Source organism: Balaenoptera borealis (genome assembly GCF_965194805.1).
Source record: "Balaenoptera borealis genome assembly, chromosome: 2".
NCBI classification, from domain to species: Eukaryota; Metazoa; Chordata; class Mammalia; order Artiodactyla; family Balaenopteridae; genus Balaenoptera; species Balaenoptera borealis.
The window spans coordinates 97,880,291-97,897,021 of NC_138867.1; the positions used below are offsets into that span (position 1 = coordinate 97,880,291).

At 35.2% G+C, this 16,731-nt stretch overlaps 1 long non-coding RNA gene across 1 annotated transcript in view; it reads right to left on the bottom strand.

The window, feature by feature from the left end:
* The window catches only part of LOC309622584, a 1,043,817-nt gene extending 1,030,827 nt beyond the window's left edge, over positions 1–12,990 (bottom strand). The window contains exon 1 of the long non-coding RNA XR_014241001.1: positions 12,012–12,990. This is a non-coding gene — a long non-coding RNA (uncharacterized lncRNA). The remainder of the gene's footprint in view (positions 1–12,011) is intronic.
* Positions 12,991–16,731: the final 3,741 nt, after the last annotated feature.

The window sequence follows — 16,731 nt, forward strand, 5'->3', positions numbered from 1 at the left end:
CCGTTGGTCCGGAGTCCAATGCTAATGAATAAACAATATATGTTAAATAAGGTGTCTTTAAACACACATAAACAAGGTTATATAGTGTGATCAGTTGATGAAAATATTGTGACCAGAGTCTTGCAGGAACCTAACTGCATATATTCCCTAGGAGCAGTGTTTCAGTATTCACTGATTCGTTGTTCACAGTGACTTGATGGAACAGAACTACTGCAAATAAAAAGAATTGACTGTATACGCTAACGTGTGAAATACATCATTAATAGCAAAAGAGGTAATCGGCATTCTCCTTTAATTAGTAAAAAAAAAAAAAATGCAGTTTGGAACAAGGGAGTAGAAGAATGTAGACATAGTTCTTTTGTCAGCCAAATGTAAAGTCAAGACATAATTCAGAAAACGGGTGGTGGAACCTGCCAAAGATGAAGAATTATATTGGAATTAGCACACACACACACGCACAAAGGATGAGGAGGAAGAGAATAAGGAGAAGAACGGGGAGAGAAAAAAATAAAGCTAAGAAAATTCATTCTACTTTAGAGCAATGAAAGATATGGAAAACAGAGTATAATTACAACAGTTGTATTTAGGGAGAGGAAACTGGCTAAAGCAAAGTTTTTCAAGTTATCATTCCAACTTTTTCCTCACCTCCAAGTGTTTTAGTTCCAAGACTTGTATTTCAGCCTCTAACATATGCTGACCCTCCCAACAATGGGCTTAAGAAATGGGAACCAGAGGCAGAGGAGAGGGGACTTGATGTGGGTGTACAGGGGCAGACACACAGGGAGCTGTTTTGTAGCCACACATTGTAGGGGGAGAAACAAGGCACAGGGAGAAGGGGCTGAGAAGGCGTGTGGAAGAGAAGGAGGAAGGGAATGAGCAGTTTGTGAAACTGCTGTGACAACAGCTTCTTGGCCTATGAATTCCGTTTCTTTGGTGCATTCTTTTCTAAACCTTCCCACCTACAAGGAACTAGAATCTGCAGACCATTATGAGCTTTGCTAATTATAGGACCTTGAGGAAAATGAGAATTTTGTTTCTGGTAGTTTTTTGATTGTTATGGACTGAGAAATCCTGGGTATAGCCACTTGGCTTACTCCCTCCCACTTCTCCCCCCACTGACCCTCCCTTTCAATCCAACTTTTATCCTATTATATAATTTTGACAATGAAACCATTGGAGTGTAACAGGAGCCTCTATAAGGGTGGTCTCTTTTCATAAATGCAGCACTGTACCCTTGAACTGAAATGGTTTCTATTAAATTATATATATGATGTCTGCACCATTTGGAATAAAGGACCATTATAATTCTTCAGGTGTGTGGGACTCTTACTTAAATGAAGAGGGATTGGCATAATAACTTCTTCATTAGTAATTAGTTTTCATATAGTAGAATGAGTGTGGAAAAAAAGTATTTTATGTTCATTGTATTCTAATGTAATATGAAGAATTAAGGGGGAAAATGCCTTACGAGTTTGCACTCAAGAGAAGATAAAAAAAGGATGAGGGAACTTTGTCTAGATGTTTGCCTGTTAAACATTTTTGGATATGATAAAGAAACTTCCCTCTAGTCTGCAAAAGCAGATGTTCAGAAGGTGCAGAGCATAGAAAGACCTAGAAATACCTGCCATCAAATAGAACCCAGAGGGTAAAATTTTAATGAGGGTTAGACCTGGAGTGTCTGTGGCAGGGGGTGGGTGTTTTACCTGCTTTAACCTTTTCACTTTGGGTCCCCCCCACCCCACTTAGTTTGCTTTTCTTCCTGACTTGCTATATGCCTGAGGCTTTCTAGAAATGGTTTACTCAAGTTCAGAGCCTTCACATGATTGATTGGTTGATCTTTAAGACTTACTGCCACCCAGCCCTGAGACTTCTGTGTTTGTCAGTACTGTGAAGTATCTGTGAGCTTCTCATGGTTAGTTCACAATTGGTTGGGATTGCAAGTGACAATAGCAGATGTAATACAAGTTCTTTTGCTAAGCCAGCCAGTGATGTGTCACATGAGAAGAATGGGTTGGACATTGATCATGATTGATTTTAAAATGACATTTAACTAATATGGACATTAGTGTCTGGAGCTAAATATTGTGATCTCCATCACCTTCTGAAACCTGAGACAGAGAGATGTGCTTTATACAGCTTATTTACTTTTGAATTCTCATGAGCAAACTAATTCTGTAAAGCAGCATCAATACATAGAGTTGAAGAATTTATTTGAACATGTGTATCTGTTTTCCATTTATATCCTTTAGGAGGCAAAGTTATTGTATATGACTTCACTGAAGTAATCAACAGTAAGTGAGCTGATTGTCGCTAATGATATCACATTGTATATCAAGAACATTATTGTCATTTTCTTTTCCACAATTTCTGGCTGAAATCATTCCTCATAGAGGAATTTTTTCTCAGTGACTAACTCACTGGGATTTCCCTCAATTTGGAATTTTGTCTTTATGACCAAAAGCTGTTTTCCTTATGAATCTAGTTGATTTTCCAAACTTGCTGCCCTGTTCTGGACAAAGAGTTGTTTGATCAGTTCCTAAATATATCCTCCAACAATTGGGTTCTATTAGAAGATGCTGTCACATATTCACCTCACAAATCTCGGTGGTGTCTCTGAAGATAAGAAAAAGCTTATATTAGTGATTTCTCAATGTGCATTCAGATGATATTACGACTTGGTCCTCTAGACGGTGCCAGGAATATTTTGGGTGAATATAATAAACATACTTTATTTGATGGTGAGGAATCTGTTACCTATTTAATGATGTTGATTCTGGCTGTCACCGTATGGCAGTCATAATAATAATGACAGTGATGATGGTCAGCTCTCACTTACTGAAAGTATTCCATGTGCTAGATTCTATGTTCAGTCCTCTGCATAAATAATTTTGTTTCATCTTCACATTAGCCCTACTAAGTGGTTAAGTTCACTGGGGCTATATAAAATGTCAGTGACACAGTGCCTTAGTGTTGGAACTAGATTCCTACCCATTAGGATTGATTTCAAAGCCTAGTTTTAACCTTTACACATTAAAAGATGTAGGGAATCAAAAAAAACAAAAATGCCTCCTTGGGCCATTCAAGTAAATTAATAGCTCGGGTGGGTGGGTTTAATACGTGGAAAGTAATACGCCCTCTGGTCAACTAGGTTGCTACTTCTCAAACTGTAACATGCAGAGAGTTACCTGGGGAGCTTGTTAAAATTTCGGATACTGAATCAGTAGTTTTAAGTTGGGGCCAGGGTTCCTGCATTTTTAACAAGCTCCCAGGTGTGGCCAATCCAGTTTGAAAGCAAGGAACTTTTAAGCGCATTGCCCTGGTCAGATAGAACAAGTCAGTTGGCCTGCATAGCCCCGGTAGGGGTGATACTCATTGTGAACAAGCTCTAGGCTAGAGAAACATGCTGTTTTCATTGCAAGGGATCTTTGCAACTCCTTCATTTTTTTAAGACGAACATCCTCAGGCCCTAAACTTAGTTATTTACCTAAATCTACTCACTTCATTAATGACCAAGCTCAGAGTAGTAATCAAGTGTCTAGGCTTTGACTCAAATGATTTTCAACTACTACACTTTGAGCCTGACTTACTCTTGACGTTGTGATAGTTTTCGGTTGATTCTTGTAATTGATTTAAACCAGACATGTCTTTATGTCTTTCTCTTTCTGCTAAAAGTATATAGACTGCAAGGTGTGTATGTGTGGGAAATCCAGGTTAATAGGGTTTCCTGTTACTTTGGTTCTGATCTAACGGCTTTCTGTTCTAAGACCAAACAATCTTTTAAAATCTACCTCTAGTATTTGAATACTACAGCCAAGGCCAGTTTAGTAAGCATTCTTTTTTGCTTCTGCAGTTGATTACAGAATTACTTCGCAGCATTCAGGAACATGTCACCACTGCTCATTCATTCAGCAAATCTTTATTGAACATCTACTGTATACGCCAGGCACTCCGCTAGGTGCTGAATATTGAGCTGGGAATAAAACAGTTTTTCCCGTCAAGATGCTTCTAGAAGGGGAAAAGGATATCATTTACGTGTAGTTGTTTTCTAGTGCTGTGTAATAAATTACCACAAACTCAGCAGCTTACAACAACATGCATTTGTGATCTCGTAGTTCTGTAGGTCGGAAGTCCTGGTGGGCTTGACTACTTAGCAGTGGCCAAACAGAAAGCCAGGGTTTCCTGTTTCAGTAAATATTCTGGGAAATAATCATAAGATGAAAGCCTTATCTCAAGTATCCTTTTTCCTATTGCATAAGATAGTCTTAGATCCCTCTCTGATGCATGCCTGTGTTTCATTCTGTGTAACTTGCTTTCAGGAATTCTGTTCTTTCTAATGTGAAAAGATAGCAATGAGATGACATGATATAAAAAGTTTTTATCTGCCACCCCCAATGCTTTCTATTTTTTTTTAAATAAAATAATGTCTTGAATAGAACAAACACTCAAAAGTTTTATTTTAGTTACTAAGTGTAAGATTTCACACTCGTTCCCTACTCTTCCTCCCCCTTCCTGTGCTAGTGCGATTTATTAATGCTATTTTTGTGAAGCAGGAGAGAGGGACACAAAGGGCTTGTTGAAAAATGCTATTTTTGATTTGCTAAGTTCTGTAGGAATATAGCCGGCAGGCAATCCACTAAAGAAAAACATCTGGTGCTGTTCCATTTCTCACTTCTGCCAGGGTTCTGGAAAAAGAGGACCCATTAGGGACACCAACAAGGATGTGATAGTGTTGACAACACTTGTAGTCAGTGTTTAAGTTGCCTCCTTTTTTGTGTCTCTCTCCAGGAAAATATAATGGGTGCATAGCAGTCAATTTCAGTACCATTTTTATTGTCACTCCTTACAAATTGTAATCTGATAATCTATATGGGTATCAAGCTGCCCCCCAGAAGACCTGAAAAATAATGAAAGATATTAACACACTTCCTTGTGGGGTCCACAGAGGGCAGAGTAAATATGTCTCAGCAACCCTTTGGTGTAGAGCAACCAGCAAGGGAAGAGCAAAGTCAATAACTTCCATTGTTCACATGGCACCACTGGAAGAATTGTTTAGCTTGTGAAAGAGAACCCACATACAAGACATTAAAAGGAAAAAGAAAAAAAAAAAAGTATAGTATGTAGCTAACAGCTTCATTGTTTCATGGGAAATAATAGGTTGTATTCAACTTTAACAAAACAGAATTCAGGATTCAAGGCTGAGTCGATAATGACCTGCTGTGCAGCTGTACATTTTGCAAGCTTTGTGCAGGTGATAGAAATTCTTACATTTCTACCTCTCCTTCCTTCTGATTATAATCTGCAAAAATATAATCATTTAAAATTAGATATGCTTTTTTCAGTATCTTGAATGAAGGATCCATTTGAATTAAATTCATGTTCAAATCTCAGGGTGTTATAAATAAAAAGTCCAAAATTAGAAGCCATCCGAAATCAAAAGCATATGTTCTCACATTTCCAATGTTGTCCATATTATCTTACTTCAAGAGAAAATTCTGGATAATGATATTTAATGTGTTCTTATCACTCTCTAGGATATGTTCATAAGTTAAACAAAAATTAAAAATAAAGAATTGGCTTAGTAGATTTCTTTGAGCAAACAGTTGACCTGCTATAAATGATGGCAGACAAGCTTTTTGGACTCATGTATGTCAAAACTGTTCTACAAGAAATAGCTACATAAATTCATAACATCAATTCTGTGAAAGCCATAAAAAACTGTGGGTTAGTTAAGGCATTTGGGTGTTAATGTAAACTCTTTCGTATTGTAAAAGAGTACAAATAAAACCCCCCAAAAAAGACTATTAGCAAAATTACAAAAAACATTAGAAAGAGAAAGCAGTCACACACATCACCACTACCCTAGTTCAAAAGAATTTTTAATACATTTGTATTATCTATCTATTGTTACATTTTAAATACTTGGATTCACAATGCACCTATATATTTTCTGACTTTTTTTTTTCCATTTAACATCACATAATGGACATTGTTCTTTGCTGATCCACAGGCTTTAAAATTACCATGTATGTTTTACACAGCAGTCAATTTGCTTGATGATGCTTTATTTAGTAATTTCCTAATTATTGGGGAATTTGTTTCTAATAAGAAAATTATTGAAAAGGCCACAGTGAATGCATTCCCCTTATGTGATTTAAAATAGTTAATACATTTTATTTAAGAATCATATTTTAAAAAATACTTGCCTTTTACAAAGATTTTAAGAAAGTCATAGTATACAGAAATAGGCAACAAATAAAGTGTAAGAATAAAATTACAAGTCACCATTCATAACTTACCATTACTTATATTGTGAGAACTTAATGGCGGATATCATCTTTTTTTTTGTATATATGCAAAATATAACTAGAAAGATAGGTACACAGAGATTTTAAAAATAATACTTGATTGTAATTTGATTATATTATAATCTAATATCTAATTTATAATAAAATTATTACATTTAATTTTACTTATTTTAAACATTGAGAATAACAAAGAAAACACAAAGTGTTCTGTAATTCCAAGTATTTTACTACAAGACTTTAATTTATAAAAGATTATTCTAACTAAAAGAGACTATGAGGGCAACACTGAAATTAGAACCCTCATTTTTTCACTTTTACACTTTAACTTTAGATGAGTCTGATTGATTCCTTGCTATGCAAATGTAAATATTAGAACCTCAGAATAGCTCTCCACTTCATTCTTTCATCTTACTTTGTTATTTTTATTATTGTTTTTACATAGTATTTATATTTTGCTCTGTTAACGATAATTTATATAATACTTAGTACTTCTATTGGTTTCATGTTCAAAAATATTCAAATCTCATCATTAAAACTTTTAATTTTTTTTCATTCAAGTCATTGATCGGGTTTAGTTTCCAAATGGTCATTCCATGAATGATTCAAGGTTACGCATATTTGAGGTTTTCTGCATGATGATCCTTTACTTGAACACCATATTATCTGGGTATAATTAACGTGGGAGACAAGACGATTCCCACTGTATTCTGTCACTGATGGTTGCTGTGTAGAAATGTGAGGCCTGTTCTAATTTCTACCCTTTTTCAATGCTTTATATTTCCTATATAAATGCCTAGAAATTTATCCCACATTTAACCTGCAGAAGTAAAAACAAACTGAGATACGTTCCTGATTATTAATCATCTTGCTTGATTGGGAAGTGTTAAAAATGTCCCAAATGTTCACTGGCAAGGGCTGGTTAGATAATTAGTATACATGTATATATAATAGAATACTATGTGGCAAGAAGAATAATGGAGATGCTATTTATGTATTGATGTGAAAAAATTTCTGAAAAAACTTTAAATGGAAAAAAATGCAGAATGGTACATAGTCTCTGTTTTCTTTTTATAAGAAAGGGAGCAATTTTTTTAAAATGTGTTTTTATCTGTATGTATTTGAATACAGAAACCCTGGAAGAATTCTTAGAATATTAAGAAAAGAGATGACATGAGAAAGAGATGGTTAGTGGGCAGATGACTGCAGGGGTGAGAATTAGACTTTTCATTGTATACTACAGTATAATTTGATATTTAAGTCATGAAAACAAAATAATAAAAAACAGCAATAAATTAAATACTAACATAACCATATTCGTTAGACAGAACTTGGAACTTGATTTGACTCTCAATATTTAATTTTAATTTCTTTTTTTGTTGAAGTATATTTGATCTACAATGTTATATTAGTTAGAAGTAGACAACATGGTGATTCAATATTTTTATAGATTATACTCCATTTAAAGATTTTATGAAATATTGGCTATATTTCCTATATTACAATATATCCTTGTAGTTTATCTTATACATAGTAGTCTGTACCTCTTAATCCCCTACTGCTACCTTACCCCTCCCCACTTCCCCTTTTCCACTGGTAATCACTAGTTTGTTCTCTATATCTGTGAGTCTATTTCTGTTTTGTTATATTCATTAATTTGTTTTATCTTTTAGTTTCTACATAAAGTGATAACATACAGTATTTGCCTTTCTCTGTCTAACATTTCACTAAGCATAATATCACACAGATACATTCGTGTTGTCACAAATAGCAAAATTTCATTCTTTTTTATGGCAGAGTAATGTTTCATTGTGTGTGTATGTATGTCTATTTGTGTTTGTGTAGTGTGTATATATATAATATATGTGGAACATATATATATATATATGTATATATATATACATGTATATGTAAGTATCTCACATTTTCTTTTGTCATTTATCTGTTGATGGACACTTAGTTTGCTCTCATGTCTTGGCTATTATAAATAATGCTGCTATGAACAATGGGGTGCATGTACCTTATCAAATGAGTGTTTTTATTTTCTTTGGATATGTCCCCAGGAGTTGAATGGCTAGATCATTGGTAGTTCTGTTTTAGTTTATTGAGGCACCTCCATGTTGGCTGCACCAATTTCCATTCCTACCAATAGTGTACTAAAGTTCCCTTTTCTCCACATCGTCACTAACATTTGTTTTTTGTGGTCTTTTTGGTGGTAGCCATTCTGACAGGTGTGAAGTGATTTGCATTTCCCTGATGATTAGTGATGTTGAGCATCTTTTCATGTGATTGTTGGCCATCTGTATGTCTTCTTTGCAAAAATGTCTATTCAGGTCTTATGCCCATTTCTTAATTGGGTTTTTTTGATATTGAGTTGTATGAGCTCTATATTTATTTTGGATTTTAACCCCTCATCAATCGTGTCACTTGCAAATATTTTTCCCACTTGGTAGATTTTCCTTTCCTTCTATTGATAGTTTCCTTTGCTATGCAAACCCTTTTAAGTTTAATTAGGTCCTATTTGTTTATTTTTACTTTCTTTTCCTTAGCGTAGGAGACAGATTAAAAAGTATTGCTGCTACTATTTATGTCAAAGAGTATTCTGCTTATGTTTTCTTCTAGGAATTTCATGGTTTCTGATCTTACATTTAGGTCTTTAATCCATTCTGAGTTTATTTTTTAATAAGGTGTGAGAAAATGTTATAATTTTATTCTTTTACATACAGCTGTCCAGTTTTCCCATCACCACTTATTGGACTGTCTTTTCTCTATTGTACAGTCTTGCCTCCATTGTCATAGATTAATTGACCATAAGTGTGTTGGTTCACTTCTGGGATCTCTATTTAGTTCCCTTGACCTATGTGTCAGTTTTTGTGCCAGTACCATACTATTTTGTTTGCTGTAGCTTCATAGTATAGTCTGAAATCAGGGAGCGTAATACCTCCAGCTTTGTTCTTTTTTCTCAAGGTTGCTTTGGCAATTCAGGGTCTTTTGTGGCTCCATATAAATAGTAGGATTATTTTTTCTAGTTTTGTGAAAAGTTTCATTGGTATTTTGATAGGAATTGCACTGAATCTGTAGATTACTTTGGGTAGCGTGGACATTTTAACTATATTAATACTTCCAATCTGTGAACACAGGATATCATTCCATTACTCCAACTCATCTTCAATTTCCTTCAGTGTTTTATAGTTTTCAGAGTATAAGTCTTTCACCTCCATGGTTAAGTTTATTCCTAGGCATTTTATTCCTTTTCATGCCGTTTTAAATGGGATTGTTCTCTTGCTTTCTCTTTCTGATAGTTCATTATTAGTGTATAGAAAAAGCAACAGATTTATGTATATTAATCTTGTATCCTGCAACTTTACTGAATTCATTTATTAGTTCTAGTAGTTTTTTGGTGGGGACTTTAGGATTTTCCATATATAGTATCATGTTATCTGCAAATAGTGACAGTTAACTTCTTCCCTTCCAATTTGGATATATTTTATTTCTTTTCTTGTCCGATTGCTGTGGCTAGGTCTTCCAATACTACATTAAATAGAAGTGGTGAGATGGGACATTCTTTTCTTCTTCCTGATATTAGAGGAAAGCTTTCATTCAACTTTTCTCCCTGTAGTATGATGTTAGCTGTGGGTTTGTCATAAATGGCTTTTATTATGTCATGATATGTTTCCTCTATAACAAATTTGATGAGAGTTTTTATCATGAATGAATGTTAAATTTTTCAAGTGCATCTACTGAGATTTTCCTGTGATTTTTAGCCTTCCTTTTGTTAATGTGGTATATCATACTGATTCATTTACAGATATTGAGCCATTCTTGCATCCCTGGACTAAATTACACTTAATCATGCTGCATGATCCTTTTTATATGTTGTTGAATTTGGTTCATAATATTTTGTTGAGGATTTTGCATCAATATCTATTAGAGATATTGGCCTGTAATTTCCTTTCTTCTTATTTTTTGTAGTGTATTTGTCTGGTTTTGGAATCAGGGTAATGGTGGCCTTGTAGAAAGAATTTGGGGGTATTCTCTCCTGGCAATTTTTTGAACAGCTAATATGTATTAGCTCTTCTTTACACGTTTGGTATAATTTCCCTGTGAATCCATCCAGTCCTGGACTTTTCTTTGCTGGGAGTTTTTTGATGACAAATTTAACTACTAGTGATTGGTCTGTTCAGGTTGTCTGTTTCTTCTTTATTCACTCTGGGAAGATAGTATGTTTCTAGAAATGTATTCATTTCTTCTAGGCTCTCCAATTTGTTAGCTTATAACTTTTCATAGTATTTGCATGATTTTTTTTTTTTTTTTTTGTATTTCTGTGATACTGGTTGTTAACTCTCTTCTTTCATTTCTCACTTTTGGTCCTCTCTTTTTTGTTCCTGATGAGCCTGTCTAAAGGCTTATAATTTTGTTTTTCTTTTAAAAAAACCCAGATCTTTCTTTTCCTATGGTTTTGTGGTCTCTATTTTGTTCTTTTTCTAATTATACTTTAGGTAGTAGGTTAGGTGGTTTATTTGAGATTTGCAGGTTTTTCTTGTTTCTTAAAGGTAGGCCTGTGTCACTATAAACTCCTCTCTTAGAATTGCTTTTCCTAGTCTCATACATTTTGGAAAGTTTTATTTTTATTCTTATTTGTCTTGAAGTATTTTCTGATTTCCTTTTTTATTTCTTCATTGACTCTTGGGGTTTTTAATAACATGTTATTTAGTCTGCACGTGTTTGTGTCTTTCCCATTTTTTTCCTGTGATTGATTTCTCGTTTCATACTGTTGTGGTTGGAAAAAATGCTTGATATAATTTCTATCCTTGTATATTTGTTGAGACTTGTTTTGTGCCCTAGTATGTGATCTATCCTGCAGACTGTTCCTTGTGCACTTGAAAAGAAGGTGTATTCCACTATATTTGGATGGAATGTTTTGTAGATATCTATTAAGTCCTACTGGTCTAATGTGTCATATAACACCATTGTTTCCTTATTGATTATCTGTGTGAATGATCTGTCCATTGAGGTAAGTGGAATGTAAAGTCCCCTAGTATTATTGTGTTATTGTCAACTTCTTTTTTAATGTTCATTAGTATTTGCTTTACATATTTAGGTGCTACTGTATTGGCTGCATATACATTAATGAGTGTAATATCTAGCCTCTTCTTATATTGATGCCTTTATCATTACACAATGCCTCTTTTGGTCTTCTGTTATAGCTTTTATTTTAAAGTCTAGCTTGCTTTCTTGTGGTTTCCATTTGCATGAAATATCTTTTTCCAATCTCCAGTCACTTTCAGTCTGTGTATGTCTTTAGCTCTGAAATGGTTTGTTGTAGACATTATATAAATGCCTTGTTTTTTTATCCAATCAGCCACCCTGTGTCTTTTGATTGAGGCGTTTAGTCCATTGACATTTAAAGTGATTGTTCATAGATATGTATTTATTGCCATTTTGCTACTTGTATTTTGTTTGTTTTTGTAGTTTTTCTCTGTTCCTTCTTCTTTTAGTTTCTTCTGTTGTGGTTTGAGGATTGCCTTAGTGGTATTCTTGTGTTCCTTTCTCTCTAGATTTTGTGTATATATTCTAGATTTTTGATTTGTGGTTACTATAAGGTTTGTATATTTTGACCTATAATTACATCTACTTGTTTCAAAGTGGTGGTCATTTAAGTTCAATGACATTCTAAAAGATCTACAGTTTTTGACTTCCCTCTCCAACATTTTGTGTTTTTTATGTCATAGTTTACATCTTCATGTTTATCCATTGTTTATTACATGTATAGTTGATTTTATGATTTTTTGTTTTTTAATCTTTATACTAGCTTATTGATGTGGTTCATTCAGAGCACTCACTATATATTTCCTTTTACTAGTGGGATGCTTCCTTTGCTATAGATTCTTTCTTTTTGCTGTAGCCTTTTCTTTTTCACTCAGAGAAGGCCCTTTAACATTTCTTTTAGGGTCAGTTTAGTATTGATAAATTTTTAGTTTTTTCTTGTGTGAGAAGTTATTTATCTTTCCTTCAATTCTAAATGATAATCATAGTGGGTACAGTATCCTAGGTTGTAGGTTGTTCCTTTTCAGCACTTTTAATGTATCATATCATTCCCTTCTGTCCTGTAAAGTTTCTGCAGAAATATCAGTTGGTAGCCTTATGGGCATTCCCTTTATGTGACTACTTGTTTTTCTCTTTAGAATTCTCTCTCTAACTTTTGCCATTTTAATTATGATATGTCTTGGTGTGGTAATCTTTTGGTTCATCTTGTTTGGGACTCTCTGTGCTTCCTGTACCTGGATATTTGTTTCTGTGTTCAGGTTTCAGCCATCATTTCATCAAACCAAATACATTTTCATATCCTTTCAATGTCTCTTCTCATTCTTGGACTCCTATAATGCAGATGCTTGATGTTATCCCAGAGATGTTTTAAATGTCCTCATTGTTAAAAATTTGTTTTTCTTTCTGGTCTTATGATTTGGTGATTTCCATTATTCTGTCTTCCAGATCACTTAAGTATTCTTCTATACCACCTAGTCTGCTGTTAATTCCTTCTAGTCTGTTTTTCATTTCACTTACTATATTCTTTGTTTCTGACAGGTTTTTTAAAATATATATTTTCTAGTTCCTTGTTAAAATTCTCACTGTGCTCATATATTCCTTTCCCTAAATTAGTTAGCATTCTTACTACTAATGCTTTGAACTCTTTTATCTGGTAAATTATTTATCTTTATTTCTTCCATTGTTTTTTCAGGGGTTTTTTTGTTGTTGTTGTTCTTTTGTTTGTAACAAATTCCCCTGCCTTCTCATATTTTCTTAACTATCTCTTTCTCTATGACGTTAGGTGAAACAGTTACCTATTCCAGTTTTAAAAGAGTGTCCTTGTGTGTGAGTGTTCCTGTATGGTCTGCATGTGCCTCATGGCTTTGGTATAAGAACTGGATCTGAAGTGAGCATGAGTCATGTCTTTCTCCAGCTTTTACCTTGGTAGAAGATGGGGCTGGAGTTGGAGGTTTAAAGCCAGAGAGAGCCAGGTGTGATCTGGGGCTTCTTTTCTGTTCATTTGTCAACACCACCCTATCTGGGGCATGGGGGAACAGGTCCCAAATTGCTGGAGCATAAGCCCTCAGTGTCATGTCTGGGCTGGTTCTGTTTCTTCTAAGTTTGTGCTCTCCACCCTCCCAGTATTGCCACCTTTGCCCAGACGAGAGCAGTCCTGGAGCAAGGAGGGCTCAGAGTGGATGCTTGGCATGTACCAGGCATGTGCTTGAGCAATCCTGGCAACAATCAAACTCAGACTGCTCCTGATTTCCTACCCACCCCCCTATGTGAAGGCCATGCCAGTTCCTACCTGGTTCTGTTTCCTACAACTGTGAATGTTCCTCAACTGCAGCAACCTTCACCCTAGTGGGGAGCTGCACTGCAGAGAAAGAGGGCCTGGAGCAGGTGCTCAGCTCTGGTTGAGGTGCATGCTGGGTGGTCACAGGAAACCCACCAGAGTCCTGGGCAGCTTCCTCCACCTTGTTTCAGGAATAAGAAAACATGTGCATGCTCTTCATGGGTGGAGTCTGGGTTTCTTACTGCTCCCCTGTCAGTCTCACTGGTTTTCAAACCAGCTAAGGGGACTCGACTTCCTGGTGTTGGACCCCAGGGCTGGGGTACCTCATTTATAATTTGAACTGCTCTCTCCCCAGGGAGAATCTGTGGGCCCATGTAATCCCCCTCCTCTTCTGTGTCCCCTCCTTGGGGCACGGGTCCTGACCTGATTGTTTCTTTTCTTTTCCTACCCAAATCAGTGTGGATCATTTTTACAGCCCTGGTTGTAGAAGATTCTTTCTGCCAGTCTCCGATTTATTTTCAATGAGAACTGCTCCACATGTAGAAGTATTTTTGATGTGTTTGCAGGGCAAGGTGAACTCTGCATCCTCCTACTCAACCATCTTGATCTCTTCAGTTTTCAGTATTTTCAAGCTGGATCTATATGCTGGCTCATATGCATATTTATTTACGGTAACAATTCTATGGAAATATCATCTATTTTAACATCTCTTAAGCAAGCAGGAAACTCAGCTCAGTATTCTCCTCTGACCACTCTCCCCTGAAATGTGCTACTTCTTCCAGTTTTTTAATAGACCTCATGGTCTTGGGAGCCAAATGGGAATTATTTATGTTCTGTGAGGGACATACTGAATAAAAATCAGTTCCCTTCTTAGTTTTGCAGACTCCTTCCACATTTCTGACAAGTATTCATTGTTGATATGGCTCTAGTCATGTTAACAATGAGCAGAATGGATTAGGTGTAGTTATCATAAAACAGAGTTAGCCCCCTGACTACCATAAATGCCTTTTCAATTTTGTGCATAGTCTTTAATTTAGGAGAAAAATGGTTTCATTGATATCAGGGCTATGAAACCTCTAGTATTCCAAACTAAATATTAGCCATAGTAAAGTGTTTTGCTTGCCATATTTATATGCTCAATTTTATTTTTTTCTATAAATTAATTAAAATATCTCATATAGCGTGAACATCTAGTATGGCTCAGGCACAATAAGTGAACCAAACAAGCACAGGATATGATTCTTGCTTTTAAGAATTGTACAATTAATTTAGGATTATAAAATTTATCTACCTCAAAAGGTTATACAAACATATTTGTATCACCTCAGAAATGGTATTATATCATTATTCCAAACAATTCATTTTTCATAATAATAATACAATATTTTCATATTTAATGATTTATTTTTACTCTTTTTTATATACTTAATATTTCTAAAATGATTGAGAGTGTTGAAATAGTGGCAGTGTGCCTTCATTTCACTTTATGAATGAACTTCATTATCCTTTAATTCATTAACATTCATTGTCAGCTCTATCTTGGTGAGTGACAAGAGAAACTAACCTGACAGGTTGGGCTGGAAAACAGAGAAAATTTTGGTGATAGAAACCAGTTAGAAATTCTGAACATAAACCACTTGAGATAGGATGGACCTGTGTGGAATTAGTGGCAATGAGAATAAAAGAGTTGAGAATGCTGTTTCAGGAACAAAATCTGTAGCATATGAGGCTGAATTGGGGCAGAGGTTGATGGAATCAGTGATTAAGGAGAGGGTGGTACTAAGGATAGTAAGGAGTGAAAGAGGAAGATAATAAAATTATGTTTCCAGCTTATTTTTAAGCTTTTTGAAGATGAGGGCCATGGGTTATCATTCATTAGTTCTTTTAACAAATTTTCCAACAAATTTATAAGAATTTACTCAATGCCATGTACTGAACTAAGTGCTAGTAATGTAAAAAATTAGAAGGCATAATTTCTATTTTTAAACATCTTCTTGTCTAATAGAATGATAAGAATATATGGAGATAATTACTATAAAATTGAAATAAAATATCACAAATGTCATAATAGAGAAATGATAGTGCCATTTTCCCCCATTTTTCTTACGGTTCAGCATTTAGGTGCTAAATAAATGTTAGTAAGTATATGATATTGTTTGCCATTTTCATCCTTAAGAGCAATGAATGTGGACCTTGCTAGATATGACCCCCAAGAATGAGTTGATAAGATCTCAGGTATCCCAAACTGGTGACCAGCAAGGACGTGGTGTGTCATTAGTGTTCAGAGTAATACTTATTCCTTTCTCCTCCTCTGACTTGACAACAAATGCCTTGTTTCAAATTCCAAATCATGAGAAATGAATTGATTTTCTTCAAGTAAAATTCTATTATTTCAAATAATTCCTTGGTGAGTGTGTACATGCTCTTTCCATGGCCACAGGTTCCCACCAACAACTAGGTGTGATTGATTGTTGAGTGCCCCATTCTCCTCTAATGAAAACCTGCTCTTACTAGGAGATTACCCCGTACACCTTGCCTGAAATAGCAGTTCTACAAGTCCTGCCTCCATCAGTGCATAAACACTGGAATAGGCAATGCCTTTAACTTTTGCATTATATAGTGATAGTTAATAATATTGACCATAAAATGATGTGGTCAGCTTGAAATCTAGCTCTTGAATAGACCTGCTGAAGCCACCTACCCCAAGTGACTGAAAAGCCGTGTAAGTAGGTTATTCTTATTTGCTCTGCATTCTGGTTATTAGTTTTACTGAATGACCTCTTGATGCCTGGATAGAACAGAATTGAAATGGAACAGCACCAGAATTTTGCTTCGAAGAATGCCTTTTTCCCTCAATGACAGCTACAAGAGAAAAAGTATAGCGATTTTTTTCCTTCATGGTAGAACAGAATGTGGAGGATGGTTCTTTGGCATGGGTCGGGGATTAGGATGGGGGTAACTATGCTGCCTCTAGCATCTTAACCGCTTGTTGTCTGCAGCTTTTAGGACCTGCTAATGACGAGTGTGCCTCAAGCAGGATCAAGTCCCAGTGCATTAGTGAACTTCATTGATTTCTGGGACAACAGTCAAAGAACAATTGAGCTC